The 23133-nt window shown below is 43.5% G+C and overlaps 9 non-coding genes across 9 annotated transcripts; all 9 read right to left on the bottom strand.

The window, feature by feature from the left end:
- Positions 1–17920: 17920 nt before the first annotated feature.
- Positions 17921–17993, bottom strand: trnak-uuu (transfer RNA lysine (anticodon UUU)). The gene has a single exon. It is a non-coding gene; the product is annotated as a tRNA-Lys (tRNA).
- Positions 17994–18555: 562 nt separating this feature from the next.
- Positions 18556–18628, bottom strand: trnak-uuu (transfer RNA lysine (anticodon UUU)). The gene has a single exon. It is a non-coding gene; the product is annotated as a tRNA-Lys (tRNA).
- A 565-nt stretch (positions 18629–19193) lies between these two features.
- trnak-uuu (transfer RNA lysine (anticodon UUU)) lies at positions 19194–19266 on the bottom strand. Its single transcript has one exon. It is a non-coding gene; the product is annotated as a tRNA-Lys (tRNA).
- A 565-nt stretch (positions 19267–19831) lies between these two features.
- Positions 19832–19904, bottom strand: trnak-uuu (transfer RNA lysine (anticodon UUU)). Its single transcript has one exon. It is a non-coding gene; the product is annotated as a tRNA-Lys (tRNA).
- Positions 19905–20469: 565 nt separating this feature from the next.
- On the bottom strand, positions 20470–20542 carry trnak-uuu (transfer RNA lysine (anticodon UUU)). Its single transcript has one exon. It is a non-coding gene; the product is annotated as a tRNA-Lys (tRNA).
- Positions 20543–21107: 565 nt separating this feature from the next.
- trnak-uuu (transfer RNA lysine (anticodon UUU)) lies at positions 21108–21180 on the bottom strand. Its single transcript has one exon. It is a non-coding gene; the product is annotated as a tRNA-Lys (tRNA).
- Positions 21181–21745: 565 nt separating this feature from the next.
- trnak-uuu (transfer RNA lysine (anticodon UUU)) lies at positions 21746–21818 on the bottom strand. Its single transcript has one exon. It is a non-coding gene; the product is annotated as a tRNA-Lys (tRNA).
- A 565-nt stretch (positions 21819–22383) lies between these two features.
- trnak-uuu (transfer RNA lysine (anticodon UUU)) lies at positions 22384–22456 on the bottom strand. The gene has a single exon. It is a non-coding gene; the product is annotated as a tRNA-Lys (tRNA).
- A 565-nt stretch (positions 22457–23021) lies between these two features.
- trnak-uuu (transfer RNA lysine (anticodon UUU)) lies at positions 23022–23094 on the bottom strand. Its single transcript has one exon. It is a non-coding gene; the product is annotated as a tRNA-Lys (tRNA).
- Between the last annotated feature and the right edge of the window lie 39 nt (positions 23095–23133).

Below are 23133 nucleotides of genomic sequence, written 5' to 3' on the forward strand. Positions count from 1 at the left end.
GGAGTATTTACATGTCATTGCTGATAGTCCAGTTATAGTCTGTGGGGATTTTAATGACGACCTGTTGGCAAATGGAAGGAAGCCGATCCATGAGTTGTTCCAGTCTAAAGGTCTCACAAATGTCATTATCACCTCCACCACTGAGAAGAACACACTGTTGGATAACATCTACATTTCTAATTCTCAGCACTGTGCCCATTCAGGTGTTCTACAAACATTTCATTTCATTTCAAACCTTTATTTATACTCGTAGGGCATTGAGGTTTCCCTCATTTACAATGACGACGAGTTTACAAGAAAAGGTCGTGCATTAATAATAAAAAAAATAAAACAATAGAAGGGACATATAAACACATTTAATTTTTTAAAATATATCATTTCAAATATATATATATATATATATATAAAATGAATAAAACAAATATATAAAACAAATAAAATAAGTAAAAGAAGTAATAAACTAAAAAACTAAAAACAGTTACAAGTTGATGAGCAGAGATGTGACACTAATTGCTTAAATACATTAGCAGAAGGCAATAGCTCTAGCTTTAAAATTTGTTGCAGAGCGTTCCAGGTGCTAGGGGCATCGAAAAGAAAAGCAGCTTTGCCAAGCTCTGAGTGAACACTAGGGACCCTGAGAGTGAGCCAGTTGTTAGATCTAGTTTGGTAAGATCCAAGGTTCCATTGCAATAAGGAGGAGATATAGGGTGGTAGTTTACCATTAATAGCTTTAAAAACAAACAAGTGCCAATGGAAACTGCGCCTCGAAGAAAGAGAGAGCCAGCCAACCTTACTGTAAAGAGTGCAGTGGTGTGTATTATAGTTATCCCCAGTGATAAATCTAAGGGCAGAATGATAGACAGAGTCTAATTGCTTTAAAATAGATGCTGTTGCATGCCTATAGATGACATCACCATAGTCTATAACTGATAAAAATACAGCCTCAACAACTCTCTTCCTACTGATCATGGGAAAGCTGGACTTGTTTCTGTATAAAAATCCCAACTTCTGACGGAGCTTGGAGGCAAGGCAGCTAATGTGGGACTTAAAAGAGAGCTTCTCATCAATCCAAAGTCCTAGATATTTATACTCAGAGACTCTCTCTATAAGAGAGCCATCCACAGTTAAAATATGATGTTTCCTAAAATCAGCCACTTTAGCTCTTGAGAATAACATAAATTTGGTCTTTTGAGAGTTAAGAACCAATTTAAGATCAGAGAGAGTGTCCTGTAGTAAGTTAAAAGAAAGCTGTAAGTTGTCAACTGCAGCCTGAGGGGTATCTGCAGTACAGTAAACTATGGTGTCATCTGCATATAGGTGGGCATGGCAACCAGTTAGGGAAGAGACTAGTTCGTTTATATAAATAGTGAAAAGTACAGGACCTAAAACAGAGCCTTGAGGGACACCTTTCTCAATGGAGAGGAATTCTGAATTCCCAAGTGGTGATTTCACACATTGACGCCTAGAAGATAGGTAGCCATGAAACCACGCACAGGCATCCGTGTCCAAACCAATATCAGACAGCCTTTTCAGAAGTAGCTGGTGATCGACTGTGTCAAAAGCCTTTGAGAGGTCGACAAAGAGGGCAGCACAGTGCTTCCTTTTATCCAGGGCAGACATTATGTCATTGGTTACCAGGGTGATGGCAGTGATGGTACTATGGTTAGGCCTGAAACCGGATTGGTGAGGACTAAGAATTGAATGGTCTGACAGGAAACACTTTAATTGGGAGTTGACTAAGGTCTCAAGTACTTTGGCCAGGCACGGAAGTGTAGATATTGGACGATAATTATCTAGATTATCCCTATCACCTCCTTTGTGCAATGGAATGACACGGGCAGATTTCCAGACAAGCGGGAATACGCCAGAAGAGATGGAGAGATTAAAAATATATGACAATGGCTCACTAATTGCCGGCGCAGCTAGTTTTATAAAAAAAGAGTCTAAGTGATCCTCACCAGTAGATGACTTAGGATCTATGGACAGTAAAATTCTGAGGACCTCAGTGGACATAAAAGGCTGAAAGGTGAAATGGGTGACACGATCAGGGGGAGGGCTAACAGCAGGGACCTCTGCGGGAGGGGGACCAGGAAACAGCTTATCAAATAATTGACCAGCTTCCGAGAAGTGTTTATTAAAAGCGTGTCTAATATCACCCGGATCTGAGATCACACAGCCATTTACTTTGATACTGATGGGGAGAGCACTAGAGGGCCGACTTTTAGTCAAGTTAATTGCACCCCAGAACTTGGCAGGATTTGAATAAGAGTTGGTGACTAGATTTAAAAAATATTCAGATTTAGCTTTCCTAACAGCTGTAGTACATCTATTTCTGAGTTGTCTAAAAGACAGCCAGTGTTGGGGGTCACCAGAGCTCCTGGCTCGGGACCACGCACTATTCCTCTCATTCAAGAGAGAGGATAGCTCTTGCGTCACCCAAGGCACGACCCTGTCTTTAATCCTAGCCTTCTTAAATTAAACATATTACAGCTATCATGATCCTGTGTTCTGTATTTCAACTTAATTCATTGAATCCATCACCTACTGTAACTTGTAGTCTGCTGCTTATGTGAAATGCAGAATGAGAATAAAAGCTTGAATGAATAACTGGTGCTTGAATAAGTTATACATTTTAACCCTTTAGGCGCCAGAGTTTTTTTCCAAAAACATTCAATTTTGACATATTAATTTCAAAAGACTTTAACTTAAAAGTGATAAGAGATAGAGACTTTCTGTAAACTAGAGAAATATTAAGGATGACCCAAAGTTTATGTAGGGATTACATGTATCCAACTAATTAGCACATTATGACGTCATAATGACGTCATATGGTGGCGGCCATCTGGATTTTAGAATTTTTATGATTTTTTTTATATTATTATAAAAATATTAATATTATTATTATTATTAATATTTTTGCTGACAGACATACACATCACCAGGACATGAAAACACAAAAAGAACAAACATTATACCATACTGAATGGTCAGGGAAATAGTAAATCATCATAGGCTACTAATAGCAAGATGATGGGAATGATGATGATGCTGCGAATTTATGTAGCAGGCCTTTTGCCATAGAGATAATGAATCCCTGTTCATACAGGTGACACTTCTTGTAGTGTTTCATGGTGTGGTACCTCTAATTGCAGGGCACAACACAAAGGCCCACCACACACTGCCTACACCTGTATTTTGTCTGACTATAGCCTTTAGATCTGCCACTTTTTGTACACACAAAAAGAACACACATTGTGCCATACTAAATGTTCAGGGAAATAGTAAATGTCATTAGTGTCATTAAAAATCAATAGTGTAATAAATAATAAATGGAAAGATGATGGGAATGCAAATTTCTGTAGCAGGCTTTTTATTGTAAATATAATGAATCCCTATTCATCCAGGTGACACTTCTTGTAGTGTTTCATGGTACTTCTCATTGCAAGGCATAACATAAAAACCCACCCCACACTGCCCACCTGTTGCCTATTTTGTCTGACGACAGCCTGTAAGTAAGGACTGCCTCCCGAGTGGAGTGAATCATGGCTCTGTTCTTTCTCATTCTCCTTGCGACTGCCTACACTGCTGCTACGTACATGGACACTTCGACCTCGTCTAACACATCTATTGATATTAGACAAAGGCTCCACTACATTACCGTCCCCCTCCGATATTATGGAGAGGCACACGGTCCCTGTTGAGGGAGCATATGGCTAGCGCGATATTGCGATACATGGCCATAAGCTTTCTCTCTCCACACAACTAACACGGTTGATGAGGGTCTGCTAACTGTTTCACGATATGCCTACTTCTCATTGCAAGGCATAACATAAAAAATCACCCCACACTGCCTACACCTGTTGCCTATTTTGTCTGATGGCACCCTGGATCTTTCACGCGCGCCTCCCGAGTGGAGTGGCTTTCGTTCTCATTCTCATTGCAACTATACTGCTGCTACGTTGCCCCACAGTTCTCCTATGGACACTTAGACCTCCATACCGACATACCCAATAGTATTAGACAAATTCTCCATCACGTTACCTGTCCTCGCAATTATGGAGAGGCACAATGAAACCGAAAGGGCAAAATGGCTAGCACGGTAAAATTGCAGTGTCCCGACCAATACTGTCGTTCTCTACACAAACAACACGTCTGATGAGGGTCTTCTAACTTCCCTATGAACACCTAGACCCGTGAAATAATGTTCCTAACACTGACATTGGGCAAAGGGTCCACGTTTGTGCTTGGTGTACTTGTGACACTGCCACATTAGTTTAAGTGCTTTTTATCAATTGTGGAATTATTGCATATAATAAATATGTAAGTCTCATGTAATATCTTTATCTGATATGTATATGTACTTATTTATATGTATTAATCATGCTTCTGTACTCTGTATGAAAAAGGTATGGAGAGGGGTGTTTTGTATAAGGCCCCTGTCGGCCAATACGCCTACCACCGAGCACCCGAACTTATATAGGGGAATGCGCTAGGTGAATGGGGGCGGTCTGAAGTAGATAACAAGTGCGTGTGTGATTTTTGAATCGGTGGCGCCAGTACTTCAGTGCTGCAGCTACAGTGATTGTTATAGCTTTCTTGCGAGTTTGAGTCAGAAAATAGACAATACTACTGGGGAAAACTTACTGACATATCAGTTAAACGGTGTGCGTTTCCTGGAGTGCGTTACCTGCAGCAACAGAGGACGCACAGAGAGAAATTCTTTCGCTGTCTGCTTGGTGGATTTATCCACCATATTTCGGTGAGCTCGAACCATTTTTTACTATTTTTCCACATTGCTGGGCCTAGCATAAAGACTGCGATCGCGTTGTTCCTTTTTTCTGGGATTATATTTTTTGTTTGTTCGACTCTTTCGTTTCCTGGAATGGATTATTGACATTTGTGCGCGGTCTCGGATAAGGACAGGACATTTTTCGTTAGTTTGGACTCTTAGGTTTGTGTGCCGGACTGAGAGAAAGAGGGGTCATTCCACGCCAAATCAACCAGAGCCCACGCACTTGCGTCTCAAAAAAATCAGAAAAAAATACCATGTGTGCCTATGTTACCCAGGAGACACTCTGTAAAATGTTTTTGTGCTAAGATCAATACTTTTCAAGTAACAGCCAGTTTTACAGGGGGGGGGGGTGTCAAATTTGTTCTGCCTCTCTTTTTTGTCAAAGTTCACAAGCTCATTGCTCAAGAACTAGAAACCGTAGGAGGCTCAAATTTTGCAGGCTGGTGCATAAATAGGAATAGTATGCAGTAAAATCATTACGAGTAGTCTGGATGATCCTGCATGGTCATAGCAGTCCCTCAAAGTTGATCAACATTTTATTGGAGTTTTTGGCTGTGTTCTGTTTAGGCCTTCAGAAGACACATTTTTACTCAACATAGACTCTTGGGTTTTTTTTCTTATTGAGATAAGTAGAAACACTCTCCGAAAAAGCAATGAAGAGAGAAGAAAATCCATCAGGGACTGAACAGCAGACCTCACAAGTTTGAAAAATAAATTTGGATCTCATATTCAGAGCACCCTAACACCTTGTGGGAATATACAAAGATTTTTTATATTTTTTTCTATAATCTGCATTACCTCTTCTTTTTAAAAACACCAATTTGACTTGTCTTATGCAAATCTTTCTTTTTCATTTCCCACCCTGAACAAGGGCAAAATGCACCATAGAGATCTATTGAGAGATTTGTTTTGTATAGAGTAACCACTAGGTGCCACTAAAATCACTGAATCACTGAAATTGCCGGGTGGGGACAAAACATATTGATCTCAATGGTGCATTTTGTCCATGTTTAGGGTGGAAAATTAAAAAGAAAGATTCGCATAAGACAAGTCAAATTGGTGTTTTTAAAAAGAAGAGGTAATGCAGATTAACGAAAAAAATATAAAAAAAATCTTTGTATATTCCCACAAGGTGTTAGGGTGCTCTGAATATGAGATCCAAAATTATTTTTCAAACTTGTGAGGTCTGCTGTTCAGTCCCTGATGGATTTTCTTTTCTCTTCATTGCTTTTTCAGAGAGTGTTTCTACTGATCTCAATAAGAGAAAAAAAATCAAGAGCCTATGTTGAGTAAAAATATGTCTTCTGTAAGCCTAAACAGAGCCCAGCCAAGAACTCCAATAAAATTTTGATCAACTTTGAGGGACTGCTATGACCATGCGTGATCATCCAGACAACTCGTGGTGATTTTACTGTATACTATTCCTATTTATGCACCAGCCTGCAAAATTTGAGCATCCTACAGATTCTAGTTCTTGAGCAATGAGCTTGTGAACTTTGACAAAAAAAAGAGGTAGAACAAATTTGACACCCCCCTCCCCCTGTAAAACTGGCTGTTACTTGAAAAGTATTGATCTTAGCACAAAAACATTTTACAGAGTGTCTCCTGGGTAACATAGGCACACATGGTATTTTTTTCAGATTTTTTTTAGACGCAAGTGCGTGGGCTCTGGTTGATTTGGCGTGGAATGACCCAGAGGGAATTACACGCTTGGGTTTGTTTGGGGACTTTGGAATTGTGTGTGAATATATAGCGCCGCTGTGCGCAATCTGATTTATTGTTTGATGCGTGGCTTTCTTCCTTCAACGAAATATCGTTTCATTGTCTATTGAAAGTATTCTAGCAGCACTCAGATTTAACTTTTCGTTTTACTTTAATTATTTTGGAATTATCTGTTTATTGCCAGTCATTAATTTGTCATTCAAAAGAACCCCCTTCGCGTTAAGTAACACGGCCTAAGATAAAAGGTTGAATTGTTACATACTTATCTCTCGTTGTGCAGCTGCAGCATTGCCTGCTAGGCAGAGACGTGTGTGAATAAACAAATCCCCGTCATCTTCTGAAGGCAGATATTTCCCTTCAGAATCACTGTCAGTGAACAGAAGACCCAACACTTCATTCCTGGTAAACTTTTTTGATGTGTTTAGACGATTATCTAATGCTAATACTCGTTTACGTTCATACTACCGCTCTAATACAATGGCTCACACGCGACCTAGCTCAGCTGATATTTCCCACTGATTTAAAGTGCCCTTTCTCGAAAATTTTGTATAGAAGCATGACGTAATTCTGAGTCAGGGACGTAGTTTGACATGTCTGCCAACTAGTGGCAGGGAGTTTGAACGAAATTCGACACCCTATTTGACCAACTTGGCCGTTTTATCTAGTACCGCATCTTGTCGAGTTAACTCGATGGTGGCGCTTAGAGGGTTAAATGAAGACACATATTATTATTAAAATAAGACAAAATGTAACATTATACATACACAAAACAATATCATTGCAATAACTTTTTATATGCTCTATATGCTTTCATTCATAACATATTATTGGTTCATAAATGAAATATATGCTAAAAGTTTATCTAAAGTAACTAACTATGTGTCTACAGCTACAACTACCATATCTGCTTAATAACTGCCTGTTTGTCTACCTGATCGGGCATGCAAAAGACCTGATGCTGCATTCATACAAAAATGCACTCTGCTTATGCTGGCCTATTTAAACTAGTAAGATCAAAAACAGTTGTCCTTCAAAAAAGAGTGATAGTAGTAGGGTTAAGAAGAAGAGAAAAATGAATAAATTAAAAGGTGAGTATACTTCAACCTTCAGGAGTGCAATTGTACTGCTTTGTCTATAACATCTTCCATTTACCTGGTCAGTTAAAACTGAATACATTATCCTATACCTTTTAAAATATGAATTATTCAACCTCATCTACAATCTTTTTAAAAATAATCGGATTACAGTTCTCTACTCTCTCTATGAGTTTACTGGTGCACACTTCACATTTTCCTATGGTAAGACAACATTTAACACCCTTCTATGCCTCTGGTGAAACTTACCACAAAATAACTGGATAAATTAAAATTGAACCATGTGTTATAGCACTGGCTGATGTATCAACTTCAGAGTCAGCAAAAACATACCAACATCTGTTGTGATTCCTTACAATATACATGAGGTAGAAATAAATCATTTAATTACATTGCATGTAAATGCAATGTACTGTTATCCCTATTCTTCTTAATATAGTTATTCTTCTTCCGACCAAAATCCATGTTTTATAACGCTAAAACCACTTAACCGTTTGACGTCATTCAAAGACTTCTACAAAGGTCTTGTAACGGAGATTTGTCCAATGTATTTTCACATTTGTGAACTTTATACTTGTAGAGATATTTACGATAAAATATTTTAAAATTCCCTTAGAGTTAACGTTGAGACCCTTTGGCGGTAAAGATTAATTGTTACGTCAGTGCTCAGCTGTCAGTAATCAAGGATCTTTGATCCAAATGCCACCGCTGCACCAGGCTGTAACAGCTATGAAAACATTCTACCATGCCACTGCTGTAGGCTAAACCAGGACGTTATCGTCTTGTCTCCTGCTACTCCTTACTTGATTTGTTTATATCGTTACAGTAACCGGTTTGCTCTCGGTAACGTTATCAACACCTAAAGACAATCTAACCTAACGTCAACGTAAACACTGTATTTAGCTAACGACAAGCAAGTTACTAGCAAGTTACAAGCAACTAGTTGCACCATTTAGGTTCAAGCCTTCTTACAGTCGTTTCTAGTACAAACTGCATTGCTATCATTTTCACGTTTGTTTGTTAGCAAGCTAGTCGTTTCAGCTATAGGACTTGCCAGCCAGGCAATCATTTAAAGCTTTCGGCATCATTCACAAATTAAAAACCTTTGTTAACAGCGTATTGTACCTTCCTAATAGGACAATCACACACCTGGAAACACTTCGAAGAACATACTAGCTCATCCTGTAGGCTAATATGTGTAGCCTAAATAAAATATCCTACTGTAAGCTAACGTTACATTTGCTAGATATCCTACCTGTTGCTGCATCATTGTTAATTGATTGGCGTTGTTTGAGATTGTATTCCGTGTTCCAATGGTGTCTAAATCTATAGCCTATGGCCTACTTTTAACCTGCATTAGTGTATATGAAGGCTATGTAAGCTATCCTACCAGTCGTCACTGTAGGCTACTAAAGTGTCAGCTCTTGCAACTCGTTTTAAGTAGGCAACTTCATTTCAGTCTTTTAAAGAGTTATTTTCCAAAATAGCCTATATCCACAATTTTGATACATTTTCATAAATCACTTTTTAAACGTGACTTTCCAAGTAATTTCAGTGGAATTGTAATTGGGTTATTGTTATTTATCTATTCTTCTGTGTAGCCTAGTTGTCTTTTTAACTATAGGGCTGATGTTTTACACAGTCAGCAACCTTTTTGCATTTACATGCAATGGTAATTCCTTCCATGGAATTACATTTTCTAGTTTAATTTAATTGTGTTAAATTCAAATGCTATCATTATCAATTATAACACATGATTGACTGTAGGCTATACGATCTTTCTAGAGTCAAAACTCAATATCAAATCCATAACATTAGTAAAACATTTATTTGAAGTATTCTTGTGTACCAAAAAGTTGAGAAAATAAACTCTTCAGCAATTTGAGTAATTTCAGAGCCAAAATCAGTCTTAAGCTGACCCCTAGTGGTAAACAAAAATAGACATTCTGTAGAACTGGGCTACAGGAGTTGGCTAGCCCTAATTACGTCTACATTTTAATGTTTTCTTCATTTATCATGTTAATTCTCAGGCTAGGTCTACTACATAGGTGACAGGACTATGATTTTAAAATAGGTTAGGTTACTTTTTAAGTACATTTAAAGGCAGCAGTAATGGGTTTTTTTTCCCATTCACTACAAACACCTGGGCAAAACAATTGAGAAAGACACCTGTGAAAGATTTTTTTTTTTTTTGGAAACTGACCAATAACTGAACCCCATCAAGGACTAGCTACAAGCTACAATTTATCACTCTAGCCTTCTCACATCTCCCAAACCCGCACATAAGCTTACATCTTTTGAAGTCCTAATTCTTAATTTTATACATCCAGACTGGAAAACTAATCTGCCTGTAACCGTGGTCACACTTTATAGACCCCCAGGCCCCTACACTAATTTCCTAGAAGAATTCTCTGATTTTCTTTCCACTTTAGTTGTCCAAACAGAAAAAAATACTTATATTGGGTGATTTTAATATTCATATGGATAATGTGAACGATAGTCTCACAATTGCATTCCAATCTCTAATTGACCATCTCGGCTTCTCCCAAAATGTTAATTCACCCACACATCGTCATAACCATACTATTGACCTAGTCTTGTCATATGGCATAAACATAGAAAAGTTAACAATCATACCACAACACCCCACCCTAACTGATCACCATCTAATTACTTTTGAAATGACACTACATTATTTAGTACCTAACTCCACTTACTACTATAGTCGCAGCCTATCTGAAAAAACGACTGCAGACTTTCTAGAACAAATTCCACTAACCCTTTCCACATTTGTGACTCAGGATATATTAGAGGGCCCTTCTCCTAAAACAGAAGGTCCTTCCCTTAACTCAACAGAGGTCGATTTACTAACTGATAATGTAATGAATGCACTACACTCAACCCTAGACTCTGTAGCACCACTCAAAAAGAAAACAAGGAAACAAACAAGACACGCTCCATGGTATACATCAGAGACTAAAACCCTTAAGCAAAAAACACGCAAACTAGAGCAAAAGTGGCGCACCACTAAAATGGAAGTGTTTCGCCAAGCATGGAGAGATAGCCTCATCGCTTACAAACAAGCACTTAACAAGGCCAAGTCAGCTTACTATTCCTCACTGATTGAAGAAAATAAAAACAATACAAAATTTCTTTTTAGCACAATCTCCCGCTTAACGAAGAGCCATAATGAAGTAAGCCAATCTATTCCTTTAAGCTTAAATAGTAATGATTTTATGAACTTTTTTAATGATAAAATTGAAACAATTAGAGTTAAGATCAACAACCAGTCAGTTTCACCAAATACACATACTCCATTGCCAAATAATAGTGAAAACATAACAGAATCACAGATGCAACCTAGCACAACATTTAATTCATTTACACCTATTGACACATTAGAGCTCACCTCCACAATTTCCTCATCAAAATCTGCAACTAGTCTGCTAGACCCTATTCCCACTCACCTTCTTAAGACCGCCCTCCCCCTCCTCGATAATACGTTACTTCAGATTCTAAATAATTCAATGTTATTAGGACATGTTCCACAGCAGTTTAAGATGTCTGTTATCAAGCCATCACTCAAAAAACCTAGCCTTGACCCTAACATCCTAGCTAACTATAGGCCTATATCTAATCTCCCTTTTATATCAAAAATACTTGAAAAAATAGTATCCAAACAAATTAGCGCCTTCTTACAAACTAACAAAATTCAAGAACTGTACCAATCTGGCTTTAGAGCCCACCACAGTACCGAATCAGCCTTAGTTAAAGTGTTTAATGACCTCCTTATTGCTGCTGATAACGGCTATGCATCAATACTAGTCCTCCTTGACCTCAGTGCTGCTTTTGACACCATAGATCATGACATACTACTCCACAGGCTTGAACATTCCATAGGTATCAAAGACTCTGCACTTGCTTGGTTTAGATCATACCTTACTAACCGCCAACAATTTGTACAGGTCCATAATGAACCATCCTCCCAGACTATGGTTAAATATGGAGTGCCTCAAGGCTCAGTACTAGGGCCCCTATTATTTTCTCTTTATATGCTTCCTCTAGGTTCTATAATTAGAAAACATGGCATTGATTTCCATTCTTATGCAGATGATACACAATTATATATTTCCATAAAGCCCGATGAACCAACCCCGTTAGCCAAACTCAACACATGTCTGAGAGACATAAAAATTTGGATGACTAATAACTTCCTGCTATTGAACTCAGATAAAACAGAAGTTATGGTTTTAGGTCCTAAGAAGACTAGGGATATCCTATCCACATCACAGGCTACATATAGTGATCTCTCACTGACCTCATCCACAAGTGTTAAAAATCTAGGAGTTACAATTGATCAAGAACTTCTACTCAATAGTCACATGAAGCAGATCACAAAAACCTCATTTTTCCATTTCAGGAACATTTCAAAGATAAGGAAGTCCTTATCCTTACCAGACGCTGAAAAATTAATCCACGCTTTTGTCACTTCCAGGCTAGACTATTGTAATGCGCTATACGCCGGCTACAATAATACCTGTCTAAAAAGCCTACAGCTTATACAAAACGCAGCTGCTCGCACACTCAATAGGACCAAAAAATATGAACATATTTCCCCCATCCTAGCATCTCTACATTGGTTACCTGTTAAAAGTCGCATTGACTTCAAAATTCTACTTCTCACATACAAAGCCATAAATGGAAGAGCACCCGAATATATTAAAGATCTTCTAGTCCCATATAATCCACCTAGACCCTTACGATCACAAAATACTGGACTTCTTGTAATTCCAAGAATTTCAAAAACTACAGTAGGAGGCAGAGCCTTTTGTTACTGCGCACCCCTCCTCTGGAATAATCTTCCTCCCTCAATTCGATTAGCAGACACCCTCCCTATTTTTAAGTCTAGACTTAAAACATATCTCTTTAGTGCTTCCTATAGTTAGGTATGGTGCAGTGTGGAACTTCAACCACCTCAGGGTCTTACTGGAACGGACCACCTCTGCTGTGGGCTTGTGTGACTGGTGCCCCAGTCATGCATCCCATGGTGGCTACTGACCACACCTGATCTGGTGCTGACCACCCTCCACCATGCCTTAGTTATGCTGCTTTAGCATTGCGCTGTCATGGACTTCTTATGTGGCATGCCGTACAACTCCTCTTCTCCCCTCTCCCTCTGTCTCTCTCAACTCTCCCTCTTTCCTTCTCTCCCTGTCCTGTCCTCTATAGTGTAGCTTGGGGGGGAGGGTCCCGCGTGCTGTCTGTTGCGCGTGCGGGCATTTGTTCACTCACTGCGCATGCGGGCTTTTGTCCATTTGCGCCGTTTCGGTCATGGGCCTTCCCCGGGTGGGCTTGCGCATCATGTCTGGGCTGCGCGCCTGGGTGGTGTGGCTGGGTGCTCTGGGCCGGTCGGGGTCCGTTCGCGGGTGGCGTTGCTCGTCCGCGGGGGGCCTCCTGTCGCCGTCTGTAGATGGGGGGGGGTGGGGTTCGTGTCGGCTCCATTCGCCAGTGGCTCTGCGTGGGCGTATATTGGCGGTCTGGCTGGGGCATGCAGTCTGATCAGATGTGCACCGCTGTGCATTTAGTGGGATGGGGGGGACGGGGGAGGTGGGAATGCTGGGAGTGGATGGCGGAGGGGAGGGCTGTTGCGGCATTGTATTTGAATTGGGCTCGCGGTCCGGGCCTTCTTGGGGTGGTGTTTCTAGAGTGGAAGTCCAATGGTTTTAACGATTCTAATTACATTACACCAATGTCCAATGATTTTAACGTTTTTAATTACACTACATCGCCTCCCTACGCCTCCCGACCCTGTCAACAGGATGACAGGATGACACGTCCAAAGACATGAAGCATTCTGGACTTTTGCTCTGGGGGCGCTGCTTCCGGGGGGCCTGGGCGGCGGGGCGGATCAGACTGTGTGTCCTGGTCGGGCCGTGGTGTGTGTTCGCGTGGTGTTGTGGTTGGGGTGGGGCTGGCGCGGGCCCCGTTCTCTCTGCTCGCGGATGGTGGTGGGGGGTGTCTGCGGATGGGTGGCGCCGCCTGTGGGCGGACTCTGGCTGGCCATGCTCAGCCATGCTGCTCCGACGCGCGGTTCAGAGGTGGTGTGTGGGTTCGCCTGGGGGGGGGGGCATTGGGGGGGGCATTGTGGGTGGGTGGATGTTGCGTGCGTGGTGGGTGGGTGGATGTTTTCATGCGTGGTGGACGATGTGCGGGATGCCTCTTCGGGTTTAACTGGGTAACCTATTCCTACGCACCTGTCCCCACAAAAGAGGTGTGTAAAAGCGTTTTGTAAACCCTCTATAGTATAACCATTTATATCACCATTGATATACTTATTAATACTTAATATGACTTACAGTAATACTAACACACTCTATTTCTCTTCCCTTTCCCCTATACCTCACCTGTGAGGTAAACCATTACCAGCCATCAACCATCTCTGTGCCTGTCCCTCATCACACCTGAAGTCACATCCCTCTGACTGCCCTACCATCGCCATTGCCTTCGCCATCCCTATGACTGCCCTAACATCGCCTGCTGTGGTTCCCTGCCCGAATCTTTGGCCCTCGGATCCCAGCGACCCATCACCTTCAGAAATAACTAATGGATTACTAATGGACAATTTATTCCCTACACTGGACTATTTGAACTTTCATTGTCATTGTAACTTTCAAACTACAAATGACTGTACTGTAACTGACCCAAGGCAGATGGGTTGGGCCCTTGAGTCGTGGGTCTGTCTGAGGTTTCTTCCTATATGTATCTCCAATTCTAGGGAGTTTTTCCTTGCCCCTGTTACTCATGGGCTCTCTTTGAATGTCTAACACTCTGTAAAGCGCCTTGAGACATGTGTAATGTATTGGCGCTCTATAAGCGACATTAAATTGAATTGAAATTGAAGGACAACAACCAATGCAAACACAACTAGGCTACTAAATAGTTTTTGTAATTCATTATTCCTTGAGAGATAACCATTCTGAAGAAACTGCAGAGAAAGAAGTCCAGAAGGTAGGCTATGTGTAACCCTCTGTTTATTAAGTTGTGATACAGGTCGTATGTTTTTAAAGTAGTCTACCTAGACAGTTTAAAATGCCTAATGTATAAGTCGTCTAGTAAAAGGGTTATTTCTGAATTATTAAAATAGACCTGTTTTTATCGACTCTGCATATTCTGAGCGGTATCCAAGGCGGCTCGGTAATTCTTAATTAGGCTTAAACTAATAGCCTGGAAAGTCATTGACAATTTAATGACAAATAAAAATGTCATAGGCCATTTACGGGATGTATGATTTATATGAAATACAACTAAAGCCATAGCCTATAGGCTACTTCATTAGATATTGTTAGAATAATGTGCCGCTGGCTACTATAGATTACCTACAATTTTGTTAATGCTTGCTGTTTGAATGAACTATATCATTTGATGTGGCAAGTTACATGTATTCAAAAGAGTATAATATTGAATTATTCGCGAACTATATCTGGCTGTAGCCTATGAAGCATCTGATCAGATGAAGTTCACTAACATAGTTTTGTTAGCCTGGCCTACCCTACTCAAGCGATGCAACATTGAGAGGGAGCGGAAACACACACTATGTAGCCTAGGCCTAGCCTGGCCTATAACGTGGCCAGACTTGACAATAAATTAATATTGAATCTGAAATTGACTAGGCTACATATCTACTGTTTGTCTTGCTATTGGGAAATATTATCAAGCCTATGTTTACCTGTAGCCTAGGCCTGCTCTAGTCGTCTTGCATTGTAAACCACATTCTCCCCATTCAGCCCTAGACTGTTAACCCTCTAACCGCCCAAGGCGCCGTACGGCGACAAGCAACGTCACTGATTAAAACAGACGGTAGATCCGAGTAGGGTGACAAATCTCCTTTGTACTCTCCACCACTAGTTGGCAGACATCCAGAGCTTCGATTCAAGCCCAAACTTGAGTGACAAAGTTTTCAGGAAGTGCCTGTATTACTCGCGAGAAACACAAGAAGAAGACTCATTTCCTGTTTATAACGCGGAAGTAAAATTCGCGATCGCGATGCACATATTGAAGCAGAAAAACGGCATAAAAACGGCAAATGTTCAAAAACAAACTCATGTGTTATGAAGTCTTGGGTCTGCCATTCACCTACTCTGATTCTGAAGGAGAATATCTGCCTTTTGGAGATTATGATCGGTCGTCCATTTGCAGTGACAGTGAAGATGCGTCTGTGAATGGAGGTGCGTCTTTGCGTGTGTACGTCAGTGTCTGCCAGTGTGGTCCTGTTCGTTTTTTATGTAGGAGAAATTACAAAAATCAAAGTAAAACTGCTCAAATGTGTTCAACAACCAGTATTTACTAAAAGGTGCATAATTTGACGTTATTGCCATCATGTGACGTCATAATATGCAAATTAGATGAGTAAATTGACCCCCTTCATAAACTTTAGTTCATACTCAATGATTTTCACATTTACAGTAGGACTTTATCTCTGACCACTTTCAAGCCATGGCCTTTTGACATTTTTATGCAAAAATCCAAAAAAACCTGGGCGGTTAGAGGGTTAATATCCCATGATCCTCATTGTGGTCTTCGTGTAGTTTTATAATTGATTTGATCCTAGGTTATGCTGTGGAAATTATTTTTAATCAACACTGTCTATGTTTTCAAAAAGAAGGCAGCCAACAACCTTCGCATGATGCCTTATGCTAAAACTCAGCAGCAGCCCCTCCGGCTGCAATGTGTGGGATGCAACCAAAGGCCCGTGGCTAAGTCCTACACATTCGGGGAAGCAGTAGGGGCCACCTGGTCTCAAGCTGTGAGATGCGCGCTGACAGACGATTGATATTGAAGCAAAGGCCCGGTCCCTGCTGTTTCCCCCCTCCTTGACTGTCGAAATTCAAAATGTACCCAACTGGAGCTGCCTTCATGACTTTGGAGGGCCGGGTGACCTCAGTAAGTTCATGACAGTAACGTGAATAAAGACTCTAGTGCTAAAATGACAAGATAGCATAAATCAATATGTCATTTATATTGCATTAATTTATCTAAAACGTACAGGCAAATGAAACCAGGAACTTGATAATAGAATTAACAATTGCATGCTGGGAGACAGTGGTTGTGTTTTGAGTTAAATGTTTGGTTTCAACAGATGCTGATATCACACACTGCAAAACTAAAATGTCTATGGGGTATTCTGTTGATATTCGTCATAAAGGCAAGTTTGGTCAGTTAGCCCACCATCAGCATGATGTTTAGCAATTGATCTTTATTCTTCCTTACAGCTCTCTCAAATTAGACAGGTCCGCCAAAGCGTAGTGCCATTTCCCATCCGGGACATGATACTGGTGAAGGGTGCACACAAAATAAATATATCACTGTGGCAATAAATGGCCCGGTCCCCTGTAGAAGATATGTGGTGGATTCGGTCAACCCATCTAAGGGTACATTCAAACTAAGCGTCTTTTTCTGATGAAAGAAGTTGTGCAGACTGTTTTCTCATCTTGAAAAAAAATCTGCCAGCGTTTTTATTCCAAAAGCATCCAGAAGCGTTTTTTATTGCGATAGGCAAAGTGACTAACGTACGTGTGGACACAAAATATCGCAAAAGAGAAAAATGGGATATACTATTGCTTTTAGTATGTTATGGCAAAGTTGTGAAGTCATGTCAAACATTTCCCAAAAGCTCAGACACCTAAAACGAGTCTCTCGACCGATATTCTGTCACCTTCACCATTTTTTACCTGACTGAGCTATCCAGGCTTCGAGAGAGCACCCAGCTCTGCACGAACGTGGCTGTAACTTGGCTCTTCCTAACGTACGTTGGTAAGTCATGCACGGCGTGGCAAAGTTACAGCAAGCGAAACGTCTGCAGGTGCAACAGAGAATGGCTCTCCCTGCACTGAAAGCCTGCATTGCTCGAGGTTTCAATAGCAGATACAGGGAGAAGTGGGAAAGTTTATCTGTGCAGCACCTGTGGGACCTCGTGGCGCAACGGTAGCGCGTCTGACTCCAGATCAGAAGGTTGCGTGTTCAAATCACGTCGGGGTCATAGAAAACACCGCTCAACTCTTTTCACCGTCCAACTCAGCGACAGCACTTTGGCTGAAAGGCAATTAGTGGGCCTGTGAATTTCAAGGCATTACTGAAAAGCGAAGGATTTCGGTGAAAAACACCAGTGTCCGCCACGGTGACTTTTACAGGCTTTGATGCGGAGAGTAGCAAAGAGTGCGCTAAGCAAGCGCTGACGGCGAGAGTAAATCGTTCAGCAGTCGGGCATTTCCTCCGCACCAGGGCGAAAGATGGCGTCGCCCGGCTGTAAAGAAATCGCCTGAACAGGGACTTGAACCCTGGACCCTCAGATTAAAAGTCTGATGCTCTACCGACTGAGCTATCCAGGCTTCGAGAGAGCACCCAGCTCTGCACGAACGTGGCTGTAACTTGGCTCTTCCTAACGTACGTTGGTAAGTCATGCACGGCGTGGCAAAGTTACAGCAAGCGAAACGTCTGCAGGTGCAACAGAGAATGGCTCTCCCTGCACTGAAAGCCTGCATTGCTCGAGGTTTCAATAGCAGATACAGGGAGAAGTGGGAAAGTTTATCTGTGCAGCACCTGTGGGACCTCGTGGCGCAACGGTAGCGCGTCTGACTCCAGATCAGAAGGATGCGTGTTCAAATCACGTCGGGGTCATAGAAATCACTTAACTCTTTTCACCGTCCAAGTCAGCGACAGCACTTTGGCTGAAAGGCAATTAGTGGGCCTGTGAATTTCAAGCCATTACTGAAAAGCGAAGGATTTCGGTGAAAAACACCAGTGTCCGCCACGGTGACTTTTACAGGCTTTGACGCGGAGAGTAGCAAAGAGTGCGCTAAGCAAGCGCTGACGGCGAGAGTAAATCGTTCAGCAGTCGGGCATTTCCTCCGCACCAGGGCGAAAGATGGCGTCGCCCGGCTGTAAAGAAATCGCCTGAACAGGGACTTGAACCCTGGACCCTCAGATTAAAAGTCTGATGCTCTACCGACTGAGCTATCCAGGCTTCGAGAGAGCACCCAGCTCTGCACGAACGTGGCTGTAACTTGGCTCTTCCTAACGTACGTTGGTAAGTCATGCACGGCGTGGCAAAGTTACAGCAAGCGAAACGTCTGCAGGTGCAACAGAGAATGGCTCTCCCTGCACTGAAAGCCTGCATTGCTCGAGGTTTCAATAGCAGATACAGGGAGAAGTGGGAAAGTTTATCTGTGCAGCACCTGTGGGACCTCGTGGCGCAACGGTAGCGCGTCTGACTCCAGATCAGAAGGTTGCGTGTTCAAATCACGTCGGGGTCATAGAAATCACCGCTCAACTCTTTTCACCGTCCAACTCAGCGACAGCACTTTGGCTGAAAGGCAATTAGTGGGCCTGTGAATTTCAAGCCATTACTGAAAAGCGAAGGATTTCGGTGAAAAACACCAGTGTCCGCCACGGTGACTTTTACAGGCTTTGACGCGGAGAGTAGCAAAGAGTGCGCTAAGCAAGCGCTGACGGCGAGAGTAAATCGTTCAGCAGTCGGGCATTTCCTCCGCACCAGGGCGAAAGATGGCGTCGCCCGGCTGTAAAGAAATCGCCTGAACAGGGACTTGAACCCTGGACCCTCAGATTAAAAGTCTGATGCTCTACCGACTGAGCTATCCAGGCTTCGAGAGAGCACCCAGCTCTGCACGAACGTGGCTGTAACTTGGCTCTTCCTAACGTACGTTGGTAAGTCATGCACGGCGTGGCAAAGTTACAGCAAGCGAAACGTCTGCAGGTGCAACAGAGAATGGCTCTCCCTGCACTGAAAGCCTGCATTGCTCGAGGTTTCAATAGCAGATACAGGGAGAAGTGGGAAAGTTTATCTGTGCAGCACCTGTGGGACCTCGTGGCGCAACGGTAGCGCGTCTGACTCCAGATCAGAAGGTTGCGTGTTCAAATCACGTCGGGCTCATAGAAATTACCGCTCAACTCTTTTCACCGTCCAACTCAGCGACAGCACTTTGGCTGAAAGGCAATTAGTGGGCCTGTGAATTTCAAGCCATTACTGAAAAGCGAAGGATTTCGGTGAAAAACACCAGTGTCCGCCACGGTGACTTTTACAGGCTTTGACGCGGAGAGTAGCAAAGAGTGCGCTAAGCAAGCGCTGACGGCGAGAGTGAATCGTTCAGCAGTCGGGCATTTCCTCCGCACCAGGGCGAAAGATGGCGTCGCCCGGCTGTAAAGAAATCGCCTGAACAGGGACTTGAACCCTGGACCCTCAGATTAAAAGTCTGATGCTCTACCGACTGAGCTATCCAGGCTTCGAGAGAGCACCCAGCTCTGCACGAACGTGGCTGTAACTTGGCTCTTCCTAACGTACGTTGGTAAGTCATGCACGGCGTGGCAAAGTTACAGCAAGCGAAACGTCTGCAGGTGCAACAGAGAATGGCTCTCCCTGCACTGAAAGCCTGCATTGCTCGAGGTTTCAATAGCAGATACAGGGAGAAGTGGGAAAGTCTATCTGTGCAGCACCTGTGGGACCTCGTGGCGCAACGGTAGCGCGTCTGACTCCAGATCAGAAGGTTGCGTGTTCAAATCACGTCGGGGTCATAGAAATCACCGCTCAACTCTTTTCACCGTCCAACTCAGCGACAGCACTTTGGCTGAAAGGCAATTAGTGGGCCTGTGAATTTCAAGCCATTACTGAAAAGCGAAGGATTTCGGTGAAAAACACCAGTGTCCGCCACGGTGACTTTTACAGGCTTTGACGCGGAGAGTAGCAAAGAGTGCGCTAAGCAAGCGCTGACGGCGAGAGTGAATCGTTCAGCAGTCGGGCATTTCCTCCGCACCAGGGCGAAAGATGGCGTCGCCCGGCTGTAAAGAAATCGCCTGAACAGGGACTTGAACCCTGGACCCTCAGATTAAAAGTCTGATGCTCTACCGACTGAGCTATCCAGGCTTCGAGAGAGCACCCAGCTCTGCACGAACGTGGCTGTAACTTGGCTCTTCCTAACGTACGTTGGTAAGTCATGCACGGCGTGGCAAAGTTACAGCAAGCGAAACGTCTGCAGGTGCAACAGAGAATGGCTCTCCCTGCACTGAAAGCCTGCATTGCTCGAGGTTTCAATAGCAGATACAGGGAGAAGTGGGAAAGTTTATCTGTGCAGCACCTGTGGGACCTCGTGGCGCAACGGTAGCGCGTCTGACTCCAGATCAGAAGGTTGCGTGTTCAAATAACGTCGGGCTCATAGAAATTACCGCTCAACTCTTTTCACCGTCCAACTCAGCGACAGCACTTTGGCTGAAAGGCAATTAGTGGGCCTGTGAATTTCAAGCCATTACTGAAAAGCGAAGGATTTCGGTGAAAAACACCAGTGTCCGCCACGGTGACTTTTACAGGCTTTGACGCGGAGAGTAGCAAAGAGTGCGCTAAGCAAGCGCTGACGGCGAGAGTGAATCGTTCAGCAGTCGGGCATTTCCTCCGCACCAGGGCGAAAGATGGCGTCGCCCGGCTGTAAAGAAATCGCCTGAACAGGGACTTGAACCCTGGACCCTCAGATTAAAAGTCTGATGCTCTACCGACTGAGCTATCCAGGCTTCGAGAGAGCACCCAGCTCTGCACGAACGTGGCTGTAACTTGGCTCTTCCTAACGTACGTTGGTAAGTCATGCACGGCGTGGCAAAGTTACAGCAAGCGAAACGTCTGCAGGTGCAACAGAGAATGGCTCTCCCTGCACTGAAAGCCTGCATTGCTCGAGATTTCAATAGCAGATACAGGGAGAAGTGGGAAAGTTTATCTGTGGAGCACCTGTGGGACCTCGTGGCGCAACGGTAGCGCGTCTGACTCCAGATCAGAAGGTTGCGTGTGCAAATCACGTCGGGGTCATAGAAATCACCGCTCAACTCTTTTCACCGTCCAACTCAGCGACAGCACTTTGGCTGAAAGGCAATTAGTGGGCCTGTGAATTTCAAGCCATTACTGAAAAGCGAAGGATTTCGGTGAAAAACACCAGTGTCCGCCACGGTGACTTTTACAGGCTTTGACGCGGAGAGTAGCAAAGAGTGCGCTAAGCAAGCGCTGACGGCGAGAGTAAATCGTTCAGCAGTCGGGCATTTCCTCCGCACCAGGGCGAAAGATGGCGTCGCCCAGCTGTAAAGAAATCGCCTGAACAGGGACTTGAACCCTGGACCCTCAGATTAAAAGTCTGATGCTCTACCGACTGAGCTATCCAGGCTTCGAGAGAGCACCCAGCTCTGCACGAACGTGGCTGTAACTTGGCTCTTCCTAACGTACGTTGGTAAGTCATGCACGGCGTGGCAAAGTTACAGCAAGCGAAACGTCTGCAGGTGCAACAGAGAATGGCTCTCCCTGCACTGAAAGCCTGCATTGCTCGAGGTTTCAATAGCAGATACAGGGAGAAGTGGGAAAGTTTATCTGTGCAGCACCTGTGGGACCTCGTGGCGCAACGGTAGCGCGTCTGACTCCAGATCAGAAGGTTGCGTGTTCAAATCACGTCGGGGTCATAGAAAACACCGCTCAACTCTTTTCACCGTCCAACTCAGCGACAGCACTTTGGCTGAAAGGCAATTAGTGGGCCTGTGAATTTCAAGGCATTACTGAAAAGCGAAGGATTTCGGTGAAAAACACCAGTGTCCGCCACGGTGACTTTTACAGGCTTTGACGCGGAGAGTAGCAAAGAGTGCGCTAAGCAAGCGCTGACGGCGAGAGTAAATCGTTCAGCAGTCGGGCATTTCCTCCGCACCAGGGCGAAAGATGGCGTCGCCCGGCTGTAAAGAAATCGCCTGAACAGGGACTTGAACCCTGGACCCTCAGATTAAAAGTCTGATGCTCTACCGACTGAGCTATCCAGGCTTCGAGAGAGCACCCAGCTCTGCACGAACGTGGCTGTAACTTGGCTCTTCCTAACGTACGTTGGTAAGTCATGCACGGCGTGGCAAAGTTACAGCAAGCGAAACGTCTGCAGGTGCAACAGAGAATGACTCTCCCTGCACTGAAAGCCTGCATTACTCGAGGTTTCAATGGCAGATACAGGGAGAAGTGGGAAAGTTTATCTGTGCAGCACCTGTGGGACCTCGTGGCGCAACGGTAGCGCGTCTGACTCCAGATCAGAAGGTTGCGTGTTCAAATAACGTCGGGCTCATAGAAATCACCGCTCAACTCTTTTCACCGTCCAACTCAGCGACAGCACTTTGGCTGAAAGGCAATTAGTGGGCCTGTGAATTTCAAGCCATTACTGAAAAGCGAAGGATTTCGGTGAAAAACACCAGTGTCCGCCACGGTGACTTTTACAGGCTTTGACGCGGAGAGTAGCAAAGAGTGCGCTAAGCAAGCGCTGACGGCGAGAGTGAATCGTTCAGCAGTCGGGCATTTCCTCCGCACCAGGGCGAAAGATGGCGTCGCCCGGCTGTAAAGAAATCGCCTGAACAGGGACTTGAACCCTGGACCCTCAGATTAAAAGTCTGATGCTCTACCGACTGAGCTATCCAGGCTTCGAGAGAGCACCCAGCTCTGCACGAACGTGGCTGTAA

Source organism: Sardina pilchardus, chromosome 5 (assembly GCF_963854185.1).
Source record: "Sardina pilchardus chromosome 5, fSarPil1.1, whole genome shotgun sequence".
In the NCBI taxonomy this organism is placed as follows: domain Eukaryota; kingdom Metazoa; phylum Chordata; class Actinopteri; order Clupeiformes; family Clupeidae; genus Sardina; species Sardina pilchardus.